Source organism: Pseudorca crassidens, chromosome 11 (genome assembly GCF_039906515.1).
Source record: "Pseudorca crassidens isolate mPseCra1 chromosome 11, mPseCra1.hap1, whole genome shotgun sequence".
Classification (NCBI taxonomy): domain Eukaryota; kingdom Metazoa; phylum Chordata; class Mammalia; order Artiodactyla; family Delphinidae; genus Pseudorca; species Pseudorca crassidens.
This window is the reverse complement of record NC_090306.1, coordinates 46576915-46599088: the sequence shown is the minus strand read 5'-3', so window position 1 is coordinate 46599088 and position 22174 is coordinate 46576915. Positions and strand designations below refer to the sequence as shown.

The 22174-nt window shown below is 43.3% G+C and overlaps 1 long non-coding RNA gene across 3 annotated transcripts in view; it reads right to left on the bottom strand.

The window, feature by feature from the left end:
- Positions 1-605: 605 nt before the first annotated feature.
- The window catches only part of LOC137202842 (uncharacterized), a 171352-nt gene continuing 149783 nt past the window's right edge, over positions 606-22174 (bottom strand). For all 3 annotated transcript variants that reach the window (XR_010932800.1, XR_010932802.1, XR_010932801.1), the window contains 2 exons: positions 8853-9030; positions 606-2297 (listed from right to left, as the gene is read on the bottom strand). This is a non-coding gene — a long non-coding RNA (uncharacterized lncRNA). The remainder of the gene's footprint in view (positions 2298-8852; positions 9031-22174) is intronic.

Genomic DNA, 22174 nt, shown 5'->3' with positions numbered 1-22174 from the left:
AAGTTGGTTGACTAAATTTAATAACAAGTTTGTAATAGCAAAGATTTGGATGCATCCTCAAGGTATCCCAAAGGAGAATGGCTAATAAACTGTGGCAATTCTTTATACTGGAATAGTCTACAGCAGTTAAAATGAATAAATAAGTCTCGTGTGGCCACACAGATAAATATCAAAAACAATATTGAACAACAAAAGCTAGTTGAAGGATAAATATGGTATGCAAATTAAGAAACATATAAAACAATACTGTATATAGCTTATGTTACATACATATGTAGTAAAAGTATTAAAAAACTTCCATGGTGGGAATGTCCTGGTGGCCTAGTGGTTAGGATTCCGGGCTTTCACTGCTGTGGCCTGGGTTCAATCCCTGGTCAGGGAACTGAGATCCTGCAGGCCGCACAGTGTGGTATAAATAAATAACAAAATCTGCTTAAACAAATTAATTAACTAATTAAAAAGGAAAAACTTCCATGGTAACAATAAGCATCAAATTCAGGATGGAGGATACCTCTGTGAAAGAGGAACACTAATATGATAGGGGAAGTGTACCCATGGGGTTTCCTTATATTTGTGTTAATAATTTACTTCTAAGCTGAAACGTTGGCATGTAAGTGTTAATTTTCTGTATGCCTGAACTATTTAATAATAAAACTAAATGAGATAATAGGGACTGGTGTGTAATAATAGTTGATATTTATATAGAGCCTGGTTTGAGTTAGGCACTGTTCTAAGTGCTTTACATGTGACAGCTCATTTAAATTCTCACAACAAGCCTTTGAAGTAACGAATATTATTATCTCCGTTCTAAGGATGAGAAAATGGAAACACAGAAAAGTTAAGTAATGTATCAAGACTAGATGGTGGAGCTGATCTGGGAGAAGAAAAGCAGTTTGGCTCTGATTTTTAACCATTACACCAAATCGCCTCCTAGCCCTTATTAAACACACAGTAGGTTCTTAATATTCAGTTGAAACCTATGAGATTGTTTTTGGAGGCCAAAATGGTCAAATATGTCAGCAATTGCACACGGTTCAACCACTAAATGGCAAAGAAATACAAATACAACTGAAATGATCATATGAAAAGGCTCTATGATGACTCTGCCATTGCTTTTAAACATATGAAAGACTTCTGCATGCACATCCTATAGATGTTGTTACCACTGAAGCATGAGTGCTTGGAAATCCCTTCCCAACCATTAACATTGAAATCAAGTGAAGAAAGCAAGGCTTTTTAGGAAAGAGCAGTCATGATCAATGTAGGGTGGTGTGCAGCCACCGTGGGGTTGCGGAGGGGGGGGGAATGGCTGAGTTGCCCTCTCAGCACCCTAAGTCTCCCTTCCTTTTTGCCTTTCTCAGTTTGTCCAGGAGGCTGCTTCACAACAGCCAGGACATCGCCATAGGTTTGGCTCAGAAGCCCTTGTTTGCAGGCCTCTGAGTGAGCTCCTGAGAAACCCAGACAGGGCGGCAGCCTTTCTCATTAGAGCACGCAAGGGCATGAGATCAAAAATCCCTCTCCCCCAGCTCCTGGCTGCACCCTGACTCCCAGGAATTTGGAAATAGAAAGAAGGAGACAGGAGACAGATACACATTACCTCAGGTTCAATCTGCCTGGTCTTTGCAATTTTTGTCCTAATTTTTCATCTGAAATTTCCGAGTCTCATCTTTTGCATCTGTTCAGTGACGTTGTCTCCTTCTCAGTCTCCATTTCTAGTGAATCAAAATTTAACTCCCTCTTTTTTAAAAATAAATTTATTTATTTTATTTTTGGCTGCGTTGGGTCTTTGTTGCTGCACGTGGGCTTTTTCTCCGGTTGTGGCGAGGCGGGGCTACTCTTCGTTGCGGTGTGCAGGCTTCTCATTGTGGTGGCTTCTCGTTGCGGGTCACGGGCTCTAGGCGTGCGGGCTTCGGTAGTTGCAGCACACGGGCTCAGTAGTTGTGGCTCACGGGCTCAAGAGTGCAGGCTCAGTAGTTGCGGTGCATGGGCTTAGTTGCTCCATAGCATGTAGGATCTTCCTGGACCAGGGCTCGAACCCGTGTCCCCTGCATTGGCAGGCGGATTCTTAACCACTGCGCCACCAGGGAAGCCCTGACTCCCTCTTATGTATAGTTAACAAAATAACCTGCATGAAACACTGCTTTCCTCATGTCCTTCCTGAAGAACGATCATCTACTATATTCAATTCAAAATCCTTAGTGCAGATTTCTGCAACTCCTCATCATGTTTACAGGTGCCCCTCTCAACCATGTCAACCAGAACAAAACCCACATCAGTGGCTGGATCTAGCCTGGATCCTGTGTGGAAACACAAGAATGGACAGGGTTGTATCTGCAAAGTGTAGTGAAATTATGTTGCACAGTGTTGCATACGTGCTTATTCTATGGGCATGAATTTCTATGTACGCACATGGAGGGGGTCCATGCACGGGTGCACAAATGTAATTGATATATGTGCCTGAAGGTGGTGTGAGCATTTTCTAGAACCCTATGTTCGAAGTTTCACTCCATAAATCTCTTTTACTGGCAGTACTCTGAAAACCAAGGGCTGTGTAATAATTTACACTGCATTGTCCTTCCTCTCTCACTCCCCTTCACTTGCCTAGGATGAAAACCTGAAGATGGATGGTGATGTCCCTTTGGAGGAGCCAGGAGTGTCGTTCACCTGCTCTCTGTCAGTCTACCCCTCTAGAGCATTTCTTCTCACTCCACTCCTCCTGCTTTGCTCTAGAGGACAGTCTTTCTGTCTCCTCTTCTTCCCCACACCTTGTTCACTGACTCCTGAAAAGTTTTTCTTGTTGGGGCAGCCACCCTGGGTTAAGTAGAAGGAGAAGGACTTTTCAGATGATCCAGTCACGAGACCCCCACCCCCGCCAAATAACAGTCCTCCGTGGGATCCAAAGAGTTCCAGAGTTTTCCTCCTTCCTCCACTCAAAGCTATTTTAGTCTAACTTTCAAAGGCTCCAGGGAAGATGATTCCACATTTCTGTTGGTCCTCAAGAAGAGTATTTCTAACTCTCAAAGCTTTACCTTTTATCCTCTCCACTGTGGTTTTATTTATTTATTTATTTTTGGCTGCGTTGGGTCTTCGTTGCTGCGCACGGGCTTTCTCTAGTTGCAGCGAGCAGGGGTTGCTCTTCACTGCAGTGTGTGGGCTTCTCACTGCGGTGGCTTCTCTTGTTGCAGAGCACGGGCTCTAGGCACGCGGGCTTAGAAGTTGTGGCACATGAGCTTAGTTGCTCCATGGCATGTGGGATCTTCCTGGACCAAGGCTCGAACCCGTGTCCCCTGCATTGGCAGGCGGATTCTTAACCACTGTGCCACCAGGGAAGTCCCTCTACTGTGGTTTTGACCATATTCTCTTGAGATTGTTTTATTTTCACTAGACAGAAAGTTCCAGGTGAAGGATAACGGGTAAGTATGGCAGCAGTGACAGAGAGAGCTGAATGGAGAGGTACATACTTGTTTTCAGTTTGTGCCTTGCAGCCTGTAAGTGATATATTTAGGCTCATCGAGAGCTGGAGAATCATTTTGTCTGTCCCTTGATACTTCCCCTCTCCTCTCTGGTTGAATTTTCATCTCTCTAGTGTTTGACAACCCCCAAGCAACCGTCCTCTGCTACCAAACAAAGTGACATAGACTCCATTGCTTCAATAAGCCAATGAAACTGCAAACCGTCATAGACAGGAAACCCTTCCTGTGGTTAGACCAACCCTCTCTGCAGCAGCTTCATCTCTAATTCTGTGTAGATAGACCACCTTTGGCATCTGCCTTCTATGTAAAGAAAAAATACTTCTTTTGATGGTTTCCCATTCCAAGTTTCCACACCTCTTCAAAAATCAATTCCGCCACAACCTTACTTTTTTAGGAGAAAATATAGAATGTCTTTATGTCCTCAGAGTAAAGAAAGATTTCTTAAAACAAGATATGGAGTAAATCCTAATGGAAGAGATGGATAAATTTGACTACGATAAGAACGTGTTTTCTTTAGAGACCTCCATGTAAAAAGTGACAAGCCAAGCCACAAACTGGGAGATATTTGCTATTAAATGGCTTGTAAAGGATTTGTGCACAAAATATATATAAAGAACTGATAAAAATCATTAAGAAAAAGACAAACAGAACAATAAAAAATGGGCGAAAGACATGAATAGGTCATTCACTTAAGTGGAAAAGATGTTCAAACTCTATAGTAATCAATAAAATGCAAACTAAAATTATCCATAGATTGGCAAAATTTGAAAAGCGTGACAATACCAAATGTTGGTGAAGATAATGGAGCAAAATTCTGACATACTGCTAGTGAGAGTATAACTTGCACAGCCGTTGTGGAAACAATTTAGCTTTATCTTCTAAAGTTGAAGATATTCACACCCCATCAGATAGGAATTCTATTCATTGTGTGTGTGTGTGTGTGTGTGTGTGTGTGTGTGTGTGGTCAAAAACAAAGCATAAAATTTACCATCTTAACCTTAAATGTGCAGTACAGTAGTGTTAACTCTATGCACACAACCCATCTCTAAAACTTTTTCATCTTGCAAAACTGAAACTCTATACCTACTGAACAGTTCTTCTTCTCCCTCTCTCCCAGCCCCTGGAAACTACCATTCTACTTTCTGTTTCTAAGAGTTTGACTATTTTAGACATCTCATAAAAGTGGAATCATGCAATATTTGTTTCTTTGTTACTGAATTATTTTACTTAACATGATATCCTTGAAGTTCATCCATTTTGTAGCATAAGACAAGATTTCCTTCTTTTTTATTTTTTTTCCAGAGAAGGAAGGATTTATTACTTGCAGGAAGTAAGGAGAACATTTGCTTTCCCAAAGCAGTGTCTCTCCTTTTTTTAAGATTGAATAATATTCCATTGTGTGTGTATTCTACATTTTCTTTATCCATTCATCTGTTGATGAACATCTAGATTGTTTCTATATCTTGACTGTTATGAATAATGCTGGAATGAACATGGGTGTGCAAATATCTCTATGAGATCTTGTTTTCACCTCTTTTGGTTAAAAATACCCAGAAGTGGGGGGCTTCCCTGGTGTTGCAGTGGCTGAGAATCTGCCTGCCAATGCAGGGGACACGGGTTTGAGCCCTGGTCTGGGAAGATCCCACATGCCGTGGGGCAACTAAGCCCGTGAGCCACAACTACTGAGCCTGAGTGTCTGGAGCCTGTGCTCCACAAGAGAGGCTGCGATAGTGAGAGGCCTGCCCACCATGATGAAGAGTGGCCCCCACTTGCCGCAACTAGAGAAAGTCCTCGCACAGAAACGAAGACCCAACACAGCCAAAAAAAAAAAAAGTCAATCAGGTTTACTAAAAAAAAAACCAAAAACACAGAAGTGGGATTGCTAGATCATGATACTTCTATTTTTAATTTTTTTGAGGAACCTCCATATTATTTTCCATAGTGGCTGTACATTCCCACCAACCAGGCATAAGAGTTCCAATTTCTCCATATCCTCACTTACACTTGTTATTTTCTGTTGTAGTTGTTGTTGTTATTGTTTTTATTTTTAAATTTTATTTATTTACTTAGGCTGTGCCGGGTCTCAGTTTTGGCACACGGGATCTTCGTTGCGGCACGCAGGATCTAGTTCCCTGACCAGAGATCGAACCCGGGCCCCCTGCCTTGGGAGCACAGTCTTACCCACTGGACCACCAGGGAAGTCCTGTTGTTATTGTTTTGATAGTGGCCTTCCTAACAGGTGTCAGGTTTCATATAGTTCAGGTGTCAGTTCATTGTGGTTTTTATATGCATTTCCCTAATGATGATGATGCTTAGCATCTTTCCGTATGCTTTTTGGCCATATGTAAATCTTCTCTGAAGAAATATCTATTAAAGCTCTTTGCCCATTTTCTAATTAGATTTTTTTTATTGTTGAGTTGTTGAGTTCTTTATATATTCTATATATTAATCCCTTATCAGATATATTGTTTGCAAATATTTTCTCCCATTTTATAGGTTGCCTTTTCGATCTGTTTATTGTTTCCTTTGCTGCACAGAAGTTTTTAAGTTTGTTTTGTTTTGTTTTGTTTGCGGCACGCGGACCTTTCACTGTTGTGGCCTCTCCCGTTGCGGAGCACAGGCTCCGGACACGCAGGCTCAGCGGCCATGGCTCACGGGCCCAGCCGCTCCGCGGCATGTCGGATCTTCCCAGACCGGGACACGAACCCGTGTCCCCTGCATCGGCAGGCGGACTCTCAACCACTGCGCCACCAGGGAAGCCCGGTGCTCTGTTTTTACTTTTAATGCAGCATTACTTCTTCTGCATATAGATTATTAATATACAGTCAGCTTTTCTAAATTTTCATAAATTTTGACATAAGTTTACATTTGTAAAATCAGCATCAAGTAATAGACATATTTGTCCCCCTCAGAAGTTTCTTTTTTTTTTTTTTAATTGGGGTATAGCTGCTTTACAATGTTGCCCCTTTGCCATCTACCCTGCCCAGGCAACCACTGACCTAACTTCTGTCACTGCAGAGTAGCTTGCATTTTCTAGAGTTTACATAAATAGAATCATATAATATGTTCTCATTATTACCTGGCAACAGTCATCTTTTGACAGACAAGACTAATGGAAGGAAATGTGGATAATTTCTTAAAGAGGATATAGATCTATTTTAAATCATAAGGGGAAATATTTTAAAACTAAATTAATACTCAAGATCAAGTGAACTGATTGATCAAGTTCTTCTGGAATTTGTGTGGGAAACTTAAACGCACATAGATTTGACCGTTGATAAAATCGGAATGCTCCTCTGAGTGTGATGTAGTAGAAGATGGATTGGTTTGGGAGCCAGAATTATATGTACATTTAAGCTCCGTCATCCCTGGAAGAGTGACTTTGAATGAATTATTTAACCTCTCTGAGTTTCAGTTGTTTAACCCATAAAATGGGAATAATAAGGACCTCTTTATTGGGTGACTGGGAGGATTCAACTAGACTTGGACATGGAAGGTGTCTCACATTCAGATATTAGCTTCTCTTCCCTTAACAGTGATTCTTGTTTCTATGAGAATATTACTTCAGAATCATAAAGTCATCTAAAAATTTCTCAACATAAAAATAGCCACTTAATAGCCTTTATGAGAACACATCTAGTGTGTGGAGCTGTGTTAATCTATGTAATCTTTTTTACAGCAGCTGATTAACCTTCCTAATTCTGCTTTGTCCTAAATGACATGAAAAAGAATTTGGTATTAGTGTTCCCTGACTTCTCATTGATTAAGAATGGGAGAAGAGGGTTTTCCTGGTGGCGCTGTGGTTGAGAGTCCGCCTGCCGATGCAGGGGACGCAGGTTCGTGCCCCGGTCCGGGAAGATCCCACATGTTGTGGAGCGGCTGGGCCCGTGAGCCATGGCCACTGGGCCTGAGCGTCCGGAGCCTGTGCTTCGTGGCGGGGGAGGCCGCAGCAGTGAGTGGCCCACGTACCGCAAAAAAAAAAAAAAAAAAAAAAAAGGATGGGAGAAGATAGCCAAGAGGCCAGGGAGACCATCAGAAATTGATCAAAGAAAGGACAATGGGTAAACTCCAAAGTGGATAACCCATACAGAGAAAAGAGTGAGGTCATGATGGCAGCTAAAATGAACCAAGTGCTTACTACATGCTAGGCTTTGTGCTAAGCCTTTACCTGAGTTGTTGCATTTAACCCTCATAACAAACCTTTGCGTTAAGAACTATTATTGGGCCCATTCTACAGATGAGTAAATCAAGGCTCAGAGAAGCTAAGTAACTAACTCAAGTTCAAACAGATGGAAGTGACGAAGATGGATTCAGACCTAGATCTCTGCCTTCAGAGCTCAAAATACTTTTAGAGAAGCACAGAAGAATCCCAGGCTCGAGAGGTTTTCTGCTCTTAGAAAGGGAAGAAAGGAAACTACTACCAAAATTCTGTCCTGAATTTTAGGAAAGCAACCATCCACAATGACTTGAGTGGGATTCAATCACTTCTTGATGATCTTTTCTGGACCGTCTGACCATGTGTCACCTATTTTAGGCCTTCCTCACCACCCCCCAGCGTCACCTGCAACGCAGGCCCTTGATTTCCGTCACTGTTGGAAAAATTCTCCTGCTGTTGAATCTCAGTCATCCCATGGAAGTGGAGGCCCTCCAGTTCTGGCTAACACCCACTTCCCTCCAGGGCTATTTGTCGAGGAGGGGGTGAGTATGGGCTTAATGACATGATTTCCTTAACAATTTTCCAAACCTATCATCTAGGATAGGGTTTACTAGCATTCATCAACAACACCCCAGCAAAGTAGGTTTATAGGATGAGCCCATTACTTGTTTAGGAATCTGGAAGTCTAAGGAATTTGTACCAAGACTTGGAACTCAGGGATTTGAACCCCAGTCCCTTCTGTACCACATGGCCTTCAGTTAGCTGTACGGTTGCTCTAGTTGTTCATCCTCTCCTCGTCTTCCCTCCATGCCCACCACCATCATCTCTGCTGGCAGAGTGAAGGCTTGAGTTTTGCCTTACTTCCCACGGAACTAATTAAAGTCTACCAAGTACTTTGAGAATATTCAGCGTGGGGTTCTTCCCAAGACAGAATTACAGGTGGGAATGGCAAGGAACGGGAATAGGCTAAAACTAGGATAGTTGAGTTGCTCTAAGGAAGGCTCAGAGAAGCCTCTTTCCACTATGAATCTTAAGGCTCTTTCTCTATGCTTGCCCAGCCATCGCAGGGAAGAGTTCACTTCTTTTCCCCTTTCCCAGGCTCAGATATAAGGCAAAGAGGGACCTGAGTTCTGTTGTTCCGTCTGCCCTTTCCCCTCAAAATCACACACAGAACGCTTCAGACAATACTTGTCTTATGAAAAGGAAAAGGTTGGATTACATACATGTTAGTCTGGAACAAAGTTCTCAGATGCAGGATGTTGATTGCTGTATCTTCTGTGCTTTCAACTGTGGTTGGTTAATCACTGCCCTTGAACTTCTGCTCTAGCACAGCCTTGACATGGGCACCTCTGGTGGGGGGGACTCTTCTGAAGAGTCAGGTTCTGTCCAGGAGGAGTTTACCTATAAAGGCAAAACACACACAATAAAAGCGACCTGAGAACAATTACAAAGCAACACATCAATACAGGCAAAATAAAATAGCACAACGGGTGTTGTGGATACGGCTTTGCTTGATACGTTTAGGAATATCCCTATATGAAAGCAGGGACCTTTTGGCTTTAATACTCCTCACTCATGTTACAAAAGCCTCAGTCTTTGGGGTCTTTTAAATATGTCCTGCTTTTAAGCAGGTCAGCTGTACTTTGGGTATTTCTCCCTTTCTTCTCTCACCATCTCATGAAACACTTTCTGGCTCCATTTCCCCCACTCCCATATCCTGAATAGCAAAGGCTTTCTACTGTCCAAGTCAACCTGTCCCCTTGGAACATATCATGGAACCAGCCAATAAGCTGCCAGGTGAAGGGGAACAGGCTTGTTAAATATTCTTTAGTACAAATCTCAAATGTGCAAATGCTGATGTTGTGGAGTAAGGAGGATGACGGTTGGGAGAGACATCTACCCCCCATAAATTCTCAGAGATTAAGCTCCATGCCCTTTGAACCAAAGGCTTCCAAGACCTTTTACCTTTTTAGGAAGGGCTCCCTGTCATCTCAATTGTCCACATTACTGGTAGAAAACTATGACACTGATAGCCAAAAGAGGAGATTTCTGATGCAGTGAGAAGGTGTTCTCTGAGGGGTCCGATCCAGCAAGAAGGGTTTCTCTAGGAGGAGTGGCTATCAGCAGTGTTTCATTCTGCTCTCATCAAATGATAGAGTAAGGAGATGGCCAAGCCCAAGGATGGCGGGGTAACAGGAACAAGCTGGGTCAAGACAAAACACTTGCTGCAAACGATTCCAAAACGTTCACAGACAGAGATAATGGCAAAATGAACAGACAATAAATGGGAAAAGATCAGCTCTCACCAAAATTATATTCTCTTTGGAAGAAGAAATAAGAGGAAAGGGAGCTCTAGCTTTGGGAAGGGAAGGAGATCATAGAGATGACCCTTAGCACCAGCATCACCCTGCAGCTGTGGTTTCAGGGGGTTATGTTTTCAGACTTGCAAGGTTGATGACTACAGTCCTGGCAGAGAAGGTTCTCTTCAGTGTGTGGGTCCAGCCAAGTCTAACAGGCCCAATTTTCTCAACCAGCTCTACTCCACACTGCAGGCTTTCTCTTCTTCCCTACCACCTTCAGTGTGCACCTACGTTCCTGATCTCCTTTTTCCTTCAAACCACATATGAGGCTTTTTGGACTCCACTGGATACACTCAAGGAAAGTGGATGAACTATATCTTAATACGCAAGCTCCTCTGACACAGATCAAATAATACATTTTATGAACTTGAAATGGCAGAAGGGTCAATCATAATTATTTGATGCCTGCCCCCAAATCTTCTATGGTTTTAGGCCAGGTATCAAATATTCAATAATATCAAGGAATAATATCAAAGAAGAGCTGGCCCTGCCCAGAGGACCTTACAGTTTAAGTGGAGAAACAAGACACAAAGACACATGAGAACAATCTCAAAGCTCACATAAACCTAGGCGAAATTACACAGCACGTTCTGGAAAAGGAGGGATTGAAGCTAGATTTAGTTCTGTTCTTCTATTTATTTATTTGTCTATTTATTTATTTATTTTGGTTGTGCTGGGTCTTAGTTGCGGCACGCGGGATCCTCGTTGTGGCGTGCAGACTCTTAGTCGCAGCATGTGGACTCTTAGTTGTGGCATGCATGGGGGATCTAGTTCCCCAACCAGGGAATGAACGCCGGCCCCCTGCACTGGCAGTGCGGAGTCTTACCCACTGGACCACCAGGAAAGTTCCAGTTCTGTTCTTCTTAACAACCATTTCTGAACATTCATTGTCAGCCAGGCACAATGCTAGGAGGTACTTTATATCTTTCTTTTCTTCTAATCCTCACAAACCTTCGTGGTAGGAACTGTTACCACCGTTTCAGAGATGAGATTAAGTAACTTGCCCTACTAAGCAGGAGAATGGGTTGAAACCCAGACCTGTGTGACTCAAAACTTGTGCCTTTAACTAGCACCTCATACTGTATTCTTCTGCAGAAGAACTTTCTACCTGGAAAGAAGTTTAAACTCTTTCTTTGCTTTAGAGGAGGTTGTACAACTTAGGGGCAGTATTGTGAAAATAGAGGAATGAATTACATGAACTTCTATCTTTATCTTTGCCTGATCGGCTCATCCAGCTCTAATCCTTGGGCCAAGGGGAAAAATAAAACAAAAGCAAAACACTACAAAGCTCAAGAGATGCTAAGGTTGCACATCTAAGAGCCTTGGGCTGAAAGGCGTTTTGAGAGGTCATTCTCCTGCCTCCGCATAGAAGCCCCTTTAGATTCCATGGAATTCACTTTGGGAAAGTGGATGAACAATATCTTAATACAGCGCTAGCTCCCTTGCCATAGAAGATCACATAAAGCATTTCATGAACTTCTAGATTGATTAGTCCTCAGTGTAGCTTTTGTTGTTTCACTGGACTCAGTGAAATTAATAGAAAGGGATATTCTGGGGATCTCTCCTTCGACTTTCTGGCATGGCAGCTTTTCCGTACCTCTAGCCTCAATCCTTGCTGCTGCGAGATAAGCATGAGAGCTTTACTGGGGCTTGGAAACACGCCACATACACTCTGTGCAATATAAGGCTGTGTACAATGGTCAGTATCCTCCAAGGACTTATGCCGTCATATATAGGTAATTACAGTAAAAGCAGGATTCAATATGGGAGGAGTAGGAAAAGAGCCTATAGTTCTTAGTACCAAGAGCCCTTTCAGTCAATGATATTCACCCAAATGCTAACAGAGCCACAGTCTGTTTGAGAAAGTCTTGAGCAGGACGGCAGGACCCTTGGGTCCTGTGCTCAATTTGTGCTACCAGCCCACCCTCTCCCAGCACTCAGGGGACATTTATTGGGCACTGACGCTGTACAAGCACTGGGTATACGGAGATGACTGTGATGTGACCCTGCCAGCAAAGCTCTCACATACTCAGTGGATCCGTGTCCCATCCAACATCAGCATGGAGTTTAATTTGGGAGTGTTGGGGAGAGCACAGGGATTAATGCTAAGAGTGCTGAGTCAACAGTTTCTCCCCCCACCCCCCCCCACCCCCCCACCCCCCCACCCCCCCACCCCCCCCCCGCCACCCGCCGCTTCCTCAGAAAGTGCGAAAGTTGTAGGAAACCACATGAGTTTCACTAATCCCCCATCAATAGCACCCATTGCATTACTGGTCTCATTCTTTCTTTTTTTTTCTTAACATCCTTACAATGGTGTGTTAGTTTCTGCTGTATAACAAAGTGAATCAGCTATACATATACATATATCCCCATATCTCCTCCCTCTTGCGTCTCCCTCCCACCCTCCCTACCACACCCCTCTAGGTGGTCACAAAGCACCGAGCTGATCCCCGGGTGCTATGCGGCTGCTTCACTTTGTTGATTACAGACTGCTTAATTACAGTGACAGACTCCTCTTGGTTGGTGGGGGTGGGAGGACTGGGGCAAGAAATAAGGGTGAGAAGGTATGGGGGGACAGTGAATGCAGGCCACCCAGCCCCACCCTCACGGTCCAGGACAGGAGCTAAGGTGAGAAAGAAATCACTGATCAGCGATATTGACCCTCTCGCCACTGCCTTCCCCCCAAATAATAAAACCTCTAGGAATAAGGGGGGAAAATCAACTTCCTCTGATAGCTATTTTCCTAGTATAACTTCCCTCTTTAGGTTTTTAAAATATCTGGTAATTAGAGAGAAACAGCAATATTGTGTCAGTATTAAACCACAAATATAATATAATTCTTGGCACACAGTAAGTACCGAATAATTGTTGAATACATGAAAGGTTACAGAGAGACAAAATAATAGGGACAAAGGCATACAGAGAAAGCAAGCTGATGGTGTATCTATGTTGGGCTACCTGAACCAAAGCACTGTTTCCTGTCCACTAAAATCACCAATTACATGACAGAGTTGACAACACCAGAAGGCACTTTTAGCATTATACACATGTATCCAGCGGCCAAATGAGAGGAATAAAGAAGGGAGGAGGAAGAGAGCTTTTTTCTGTGAGAGTAGTTACGTGCAGCAGTCGCAAAAAGGCTGAGGTGGAAAAGCAGAGAATAGGCAAGGCAAGGTCAGAAAGACCGAACCAGCTACGTGTCAGACGAAAAGGTGTGGAACAGAATGGGCATTTCAGACTGTAGACAGGGAAGGTTGGGGCTCATCCAGAGAGCCACGTCTTCAAGTAACATGATTTAGTTCCTTTGCGGCCTTGAACTGACCTCAGCTTGCCACTCCTGCCATACCTATCCCAGGTACTCAATAAATACTCTTGGTTTAATCTCAGGAAACTCTTGATCAATTGTGCGAATAAAAATGAAGTAGACGATGAAAAATTTTTTTACCTGGTTTTGCCTAAGGAGTTATACATTAGCAATTACAATTTATATAAGCATTCATTTGAAAGAGTTTGCAATGCCGATTTGGGAATGACTGGGGTAGGGCAGCCACGATGCATGTTGACAGGCAAGAAACAGTCAAGTTAGGTGGTTTTTTTAAAATCTATTTTTGGCTGCATTGGGTCTTTGTTACTGAATGCGGGCTTTCTCTAGTTGCGGAGAGCAGGGGCTACTCTTCGTTGCAGTGCGCGGGCTTCTCATTGCGGTGGCTTCTCTTGTTGCGGAGCACAGGCTCTAGGCGCGTGGGCTTCAGTAGTTGTGGCTCGTGGGCTCAGTAGTTGTGGCTCACGGGCTCTAGAGCACAGGCTCAGTAGTTGTGGCCCACGGGCTTAGTTGTTCCGCGCCATGTGGGATCTTCCTTTACCAGGGCTCGAACCCGTGTCCCCTGCATCGGCAGGCGGATTCTTAACCACTGAGCCCCAGGGAAGTCCCAAGTTAGATTTTTAAATTTCCTGAAGATAATTGACATGCCAACGTTTAAGAGTTGACTATTTGGGCTTCCCTGGTGGCGCAGTGGTTGAGAGTCCGCCTGTCGATGCAGGGGACACGGGTTCGTGCCCCGGTCTGGGAAGATCCCACATGCCGCGGAGCGGCTGGGCCCGTGAGCCATGGCCGCTGAGCCTGCGCGTCCGGAGCCTGTGCTCCGCAAAGGGAGAGGCCACAGCAGTGAGAGGCCCGCGTACCACAAAAGAAAAAAAAAAAAAGAGTTGACTATTTGTACCCACATTCTGAACTATATCATTTATGGAAATTTCTTTAATGTCCCCATCTTTCATTTGTCATAGTCACCATCAGATATAGATATATCTCAGGGCTGTTTCTCTCTTCTTTTATATAAACTAGCTATGCCTTATTCTAGTAGAGTATTAAACTGCCTAAAACTCCCTTAATTAATCACCCAATAGTTTAAGCATAATAAACATGTGAACTGTCTCAGTTAATTGGCCCAAGAAATTGTGTTCATCCCCAGAATCATATTTTTGTTCTCCCTCACACTTCCCCTGTCACCCTGAGTTAATGTCAGAAGCAAGAAAACGTTATTCTTGGCAAATGCTGGCTTCATATCCAGAATTAGAGCAAGACCTTAAATAGGAATTTAAGAAATAATTCACTGACGTGGAGGGTTGTCAGATGATGTGTAGGTCAGGGACTCCTGAGGTGACCACCTGTGTTCGGGGGCCGAGGGAAAATCCAGAGGCAGGAGGAGATCCCCTTCCTAAAGGTGGGGTCCAGTCCCATGGAGGAGACGGGACGGCACTCATGCCACAGGGACCAAGGCAAAGAGAGACAAGGACAGACCAGGAGGCACTTTACTGAGCTGCAGAGGTAAATGCTGGGAAGACGTGAAGAAACAAAATAGAGAAAAATTAAGTCAGGAAGTAAAGGATTAACATGAAGGGATAGCTTTTCTGGTAAGCGGCCTGAAGTGACCTCTAAACATGGTTTGCTATTCACTAGATGCAGAAAACCCCACAAAATCATGCAAATCAAGAGGTTCAAATCTTCGTGTTCACTTTAAGAACAGTCATGAAACTTCCCAGCCTATTAAGGGTATGCATATCCAAAAAGCCACCAAGTTACCTGAAGGATGCCACTTTACAGAGCAATGTATGCCATTCCGTCGTTACAGTGGCGGAGTTGGTAGGTGGGCCCAGGCCAAAGAGTGGGGCTGGATGCAGGGTTGGTGGCCCAGAATGAGTGCTGAATTTTTACTGCACATGCTCAGAAATGCAGAGTAGTGCTGACCTTAAGGGCTTAGATGTAGATTCTCTGGTCATTGAGCACATCCAGGTGAACAAAGCCCCCAAGATGCGGCGCAGAACTTAGCTCATGGTCAGATCAACCCATACATGAGCTCTCCCTGCCACGATGAGATGATCCCTACTGAAAAAGCACAGATTGTTCCTAAACCAGAAGAGGAGGTTTCACAGAAGAAAAAGATATCCCAGAAGAAACTGAAGAAACAAAAACTTACTGCCTGGGAATATATGCTGCAAAAAAAAAAAAAAAAAATACAAATAAAAGTTTTTTAAAAATGAAGGGATATATACAAGATGCCACGTGTGCATCTCCATGTGTGTTTTGCAAGAAGCAGCAGGAAAGGGTGGTGGAAAAGGAGTGGACCTAGATCTGTGGAGAAAAGCAAGGAGAGGGCCTCAAGTCTGGGGAAGAAGGCCAGAGGGTGAAAGACAGGGAGGCGTGATGCAAACTACGTCACCAGCCTTCTGTCCTCCTGGTCTATTCAGATCCACACACACACCCCCACCCCCCATTGGTGGGCAGGCCAGTTGCTTCTTGTAAGGCCTCTTGACCCATGAAATATATCTTCAGGGTCCAGAGAGTGAAAAGAGTGATCTTGCTTACATACGGCTCTGAGCCTCTACTGAGGAACACTCAGAGTTAAGTCCACTCTAACAAGAAAATATGGGGTCTGGGAGCTTCAACAGCATAATGGGCTTCAAATCTCTGAAGAGTTATTATTTGCAGGACCACTGGCAGCAGTTCTTCATTCTTTCTGGGGAAATAAAAACCACAAGGAAACAGAATGAAACTACAGAAGCAAGGATTGAGTTAGACAGAGGAAACATTTCCTGATTGAAACAACCCCCCTCTTTGGTAGTCTTTAGGGCAGGCTTTGTGATACCCACGTGCCAGGATGACTTAGATGCCAATCAGTTGACCTTGTTGGAAAATAGTGCTGAATGCAATGTTTCATGGTAGAACTCAAATATTTCCTCATGTGTAAGATGGGCAAAATAATACTATTTCACAGAGATGGCATGTGAGAAAATACACAGAGGCCCCTAGTAGATAGTGTGTGTGTTTGTTGTGTGTGTGTGTGTGTGTGTATGAGAGAGAGAAATCACTTCCTCAGTAAATATTGACACATTTTTTTTGCTGCTCCTCAGTTTTCTTAAATATAAAATGAGTATGGACTGCATCCTTCAGAGGGCTTAGTGTGAATATCAAAGGGGTTCAATAGATGGGAGATATTTAGAAACTGTAAGCTACCACACACAAAGATATATGTTATCATTAGAATCTCTGTGAAAGTATTTTACCAGCTGCCAATATATGGAGACCCCTTTTATCACAGGTCAGTTTCTCTGCATCACAAACAAAGGCTGTATCCATAACTCTTGCCCTTGGCTAAGAACAACACCCCTACACTGCTGGAAAAAATCCAAAAAACTCTAAAAACTCAAACTTCTCTGACTTCAGGTCAGTCCTAGCACATGAGAAGAAAGATAATAAGAAAGATCATAAGTTGGTCAGGCCTGAGTTCAAATCCCAATATCACTATTACTTAATATCTTTGAACCTTGGTTTTCTTGTTCACAAAATGGAGATAAGTACTATCTATCATTTGGATTGTTTTAAGGTTTTAATGAAATCAAATATATAAAAGGTCTGGCCTATTGAGGATGGTCTTTGAGTATTAGTTCTCTTCACATGGGACGCACTGCATCCTATTACTGGTCAGGGTTCTGCTTGGAGATGGTAGCATGGACACATTGATGTCTAACAATTTAAGATTTGGAGCAATGTGTAAAGGGCAGGAGAACGACAGAGAACATCTAAGACAGGACTGCTGCACCTTGAACTGAGTGGCCATCGTTTCCCTAATCTATTCCTCCCTTTCCGTGTCCTTCTCCAATAGGTATTCCTCATTTTTACCTGTAGGCTGATGTGCCACTTTAAATGGTTTCCAGCCTCAAATTAGTCTCCGGGTCCTGCTTTGTCCAGGAGAACAGGGCAAGTGGACTGGCAATTAAGAGAAGATACTTTCACCCGGGGCTTGCCCAGTTTTGGAAATTGGTCCAATATATGTACGTGATAGTTTTCAAAGACCTTCTGCTCCTGACGAAATGGAGCATGTCTCTACATCCCACAGCTTGCTAGGGAAGAAAGAAGGAGCGTTCAGGGAAAGCTGAGGTCTACAGGTGTGTTTGTGTACCTCCACAAGCACACTCATTAGAACATGTGTCTGAATGGATACGTATTAGTGGAGGGGAAGGTGGCGTATCTTGGGCGTATCTCTGTATCTTGGGAGGCTTGCTATTGAGGTAAATGTATGATTAGTGAGTGCATACGTTGGATTACTGCTGAAGTGCAGTGTATGTATACAGGTGCTAATGTCCATCTAGCATGGCATAGGTGCTAAGGACAGGTGTGTGTATTGTATACGTCGGTGTTTGTGGCTGAGAAATATGATGGCAAAAAGCCACATAACTGATGTAGCCTCAGCACCTAAAACAAAGAGTGTGTGGCACGTAGTAGATGTGAGATTAATATCGAGATAAATATTGGAGGAAACATCTTATAAATGAAGAAGTGATTTATTTAAACCACCCCGGGCCCATTCTGGCTTGGCCAATTAATGGCGGGGTTGGGTTGATGGCAAAGAAAGACTAGGGACCAGCTGGACACTGATACTCGAGGAAGAGGAAGCATATGAAGAATGAAGTCAGAAGAGTTCATCCAGGCAGGCTCCTTGGATGGATGGAGATGTGGAACAGAGAACTGTCAACATTCTATGCAAGAAGTTATCCATTAAGTGTTTGTTCTCTAACATTTTATGAGTATCTAGTGCGTGGAAGATTCAGTGTTTGGCGGTGTGGTTATAAAGACGAGCAAGCTGTGGTCTTGAGGTATGCATTTTGGTGAAGACCAATGTGAAAAGAGACAACCATTATAAAATGGGCATGGGCCTCAGTAAAGGTTTGTAAAAAGTGCTCTGGGAGCAGGTGGGATGGGAGAGGAGCTAGGTTTTGAAGCCTGAGTTCTTCCTCACTTGCCAAGCACAAAAGGGGGACAGGGTTTTCCAAGCAGAGTAGGGTGAAGTCCGTTATGTTTTGTAGGAACGGGAAGGGGTAGGGCTTATTGTGCACAGTGGCAATGACACAGAGGACGCACAAGGAATCCAGGTTTTTAGATGCAACGATTTCCTAGAGATGTTGTCTTAAAGCAGATCGTCCATAAAGCAAAAACCTAATGGCACAGGTACTATATCCTGACCGCACATGTAGCATTGATGTCATACTTGTAGTCAAAGAGCAGAAAGAGGGCAAGGTGTGGATAAAGGTATTAAGAAGGTACATGGAGATTTTTATGAGACAGCATCAAATGAACAGAGTTGTAAAATGCAAAAGAAAGGAAAAGGGAAAATGGCTACTGAAGAGACATTTTTCATAAATCCACTTAAGGGAACATGGCACACATATAGAAAAATGGCTCAAAAACACAAAGCTACCTACAAATAGTGCAAATAAACACAGTACAGACTAAGTCCCCTGGCGCTATGTAAACACAGAATAAACAAGGAGCCCACATTGGGTGAAGAGAACTAGGGAATGCTTCCTGGAGGATGGAGATTTAATTACCAGCGATGCTGGGATAAGTGTATGTTAAATAGAGTTACTTGGGAATGAGTCAAGCCACATTCAAACGATAGGCAGAGTGAGAAAATTCTCAGAGCCCCCTGGCTCACTCCCATCCTGGGTTGTTTTCTCTTGGCCTGCCCCAATGAGCACATTGCTCATTTGCCACTTTGAACAATCTGTTTTCATTTCCTGTGCTGGCAGACACCCCATTCAGTTTCTCACAGACAGTTATGACTTTCAGATTTCCTGTGGCTCCAGGAGTATGGGGTCAGGTAGCCCTAGACCACGAGGAGGCAATTATCCAGGTAATTTAGGAGCCAGACTACTTTATCTGAATATCAAGTCCATCCATCCAATTTTCTGCTCCCCAAAGCCCTGGCAGCTGACTATCCCAAGACCAACGCATGCAGCACCTAATCTTGGAGAACTTAACCCATTCTGGCTTGGCCAATGAATGGGGGAGTTGGGTTGTCCAATAAAATGCAGCTGTACTGACATCGTGCAGGGTCCTTCGGCCTCAACCACCTTTCCTCTCTGCCATGTGGTTTGATGTACACAGTAATCTTCAAGAGCCTATGTTAATTTCCTGTAGATGGAAGGGTGCAGACTAGCTTCGGGTTTTGTTAGGTTTGAAAGTCACTGTATGTCACTTATGTAAAAAAGGAATGCGAGTCTGAAAGGACTCCTCACCACGGGGATCTCTAAACTGGAAGACTGGGAATTCCCTGGTGGTCCAGTGGTTAGGACTCTGTGCTTTCACTGCATGGGTTCAGTCCCTGGCTGGGGAGTTAAGATCCCACAAGCCGCGTAGCGCGGCCAAAAAAAAACTGTGTTGAATAATGGAATGAATAAATTCTGTCATCACTTATACAAAAATAAATAAATAAATAAATAAACTGGAAGACTGTTAGCTTAGAGTCCCGTCAATACAGACTGCCTGCCCTCGAGGTAGGTTTGAGAAGTATTTAAGAGTGAAAAGGAGAGGATTTGGTAATTTAATCAATGGTGGAGAGGGCGAGGAAGGAGTCAAGAATGATGACCAGGTTTCTGGCATAGGCACCTGGATGCCCCCGACTGAAGTGGGGTCTACAAAAGACAGAGCAGGTTTAGAGGAAGTAGGTGAGTTCTACTTTTTGGCATTTAGATCTGAGCTACATAGGAGTACACAGTGGCTGGATACATGGGTCTGTTCTAGACTTGCTTGCTCTGTGTAAGTATTCAGGTTTATTTCATGCTCACGTGGCCTGGACCTCCTGCCGTATTTCATGTCCTCCAATGATGCCTGATGCCTAATGTTTCTTTAGTATCCACCTGCAGAGAACCTCATATGGGGTCCACACGCAATTGAGTCTAATACTTGTTGTTGATTAATGGGCTGGGAAAAAAGATACTTGAATGCCCTCGAGGAGAAACTTCCTCCCTCCCAACTTGCTTGTTTGGGGGAGGGTGTTTCTTTGGACCCAGTAGAGCCCAGTTTAGACAAAGAGCTTTGCTGCTTCAGTCTGCTCTTTTTCTTTTTTGAAATGGTCCTGTTGTATCTATTCATTAGGTTTTTAAGTTGTTAAACTATATTAACTAAAGTTAGGGTAGATGATTTCATACGTCTGTAATCCTGACTGCATTCCTTTCTATTATTTTATTCTATTACATTATACCATAAAAAGGATTGAGAGCCAAACCCAGCTTGTCCTAACCCCGTTGCAAATGTACACACATCAAATAATGATAAGAGGATACAGGGAGAGGACTCTGACGTGGGAAACCAGAGGCTTTTTTTTTTCTTTTCTTTTTAACATCTTTATTGGAGTATAATTGCTTTACAATGGTGTGTTAGTTTCTGCTGTATAACAAAGTGAATCAGCTATACGTATACATATATTTCCATTTCCCTGCCATCTTGCAACTCCCTCCCACCCTCCCTATCCCACCCCTCTAGGTGGACACAAAGCACCGAGCTGATCTCCCTGTGCCATGAGGCTGCTTCCCACTAGCTATCTATTTTACATTTGGTAGTGTATATATGTCAGTGCCACTCTCTCACTTCATCCCAGCTTACCCTTGCCCCCCTCATGTCCTCAAGTCCATTCTCTACATCTGCGTCTTTATTCCTATCCTGCCCCTAAGTTCTTCAGAACCTTTATTTTTAGATTCCATATATATGTGTTAGCATACGGTATTTGTTTTTCTTTTTCTGACTTTCTTCACTCTGTATGACAGTCTCTAGGTCCATCCACCTCATTGCAAATAACTCAGTTTTGTTTTTTTATGGCTGAGTAATATTCCATTGTATATATGTGCCACATCTTCTTTATCCATTCATCTGTCGATGGACACTTAGGTTGCTTCCATGTCCTGGTTATTGTAAATAGTGCTGCAATGAACATTGTGGTACATGACTCTTTTTGAATTATGGTTTTCTCAGGGTATATGCCCAGTAGTGGGATTGCTGGGTCACATAGTAGTTCTATTTTTAGTTTTAGTTCTATTTTTAGTTTCTATACATATACATATATCCCCATATCTCCACCCTCTTGTGTCTCCCTCCCTCCCACCCTCCCTATCCCACCCCTCTAGGTGGTCACAAACACCAAGCTGATCCCATTGTAGTTTTGATTTGCATTTCTCTAATGATTAGTGATATTGAGCATCCTGTCATGTGCTTGTTGGCAATCTGTATGTCTTCTTTGGAGAAATGTCTATTTAGGTCTTCCACCCATTTTTGGATTGGGTTGTTTGCTTTTTGATATTGAGCTGCATGAGCTGCTTGTATATTTTGGAGATTAATCCTTGGTCAGTGGCTTCATTTGCAAATATTTTCTCCCATTCTGAGTGTTGTCTTTGCATCTTGTTTATGGTTTCCTTTGCTGTGCAAAAGCTTTTAAGTTTCATTAGGTCCCATTTGTTTATTTTTGTTTTTATTTCCATTTCTCTAGGAGGTGGGTCAAAACGGATCTTGCTGTGACTTATGCCATCGAGTGCTCTGCCTATGTTTTCCTCTAAGAGTTTTATAGTGTCTGAGACCAGAGACTTTTGAACCATCTATTTGTGATAGAGACACCTTATGCTCCCCCATCCGAAGAAGCAGTAAAGTTGACTCTTTTTTCCCCATTTCCTCAGTGCTATGAAGAGTACTCCAGCCCCAGGCCTCCAGTTTATGGAAACTGGGAGCTAATTTTTAAATTCCCCCTAATCTTTACCTTATACAGTCAAGCCATTACCAAACCCTTCACATTCTTCCACCTTATTGCCTCTCAGATTCTACTCTTCTCTCTTCTGAGTTCTTGGCTCTAGAAACCAGAGCC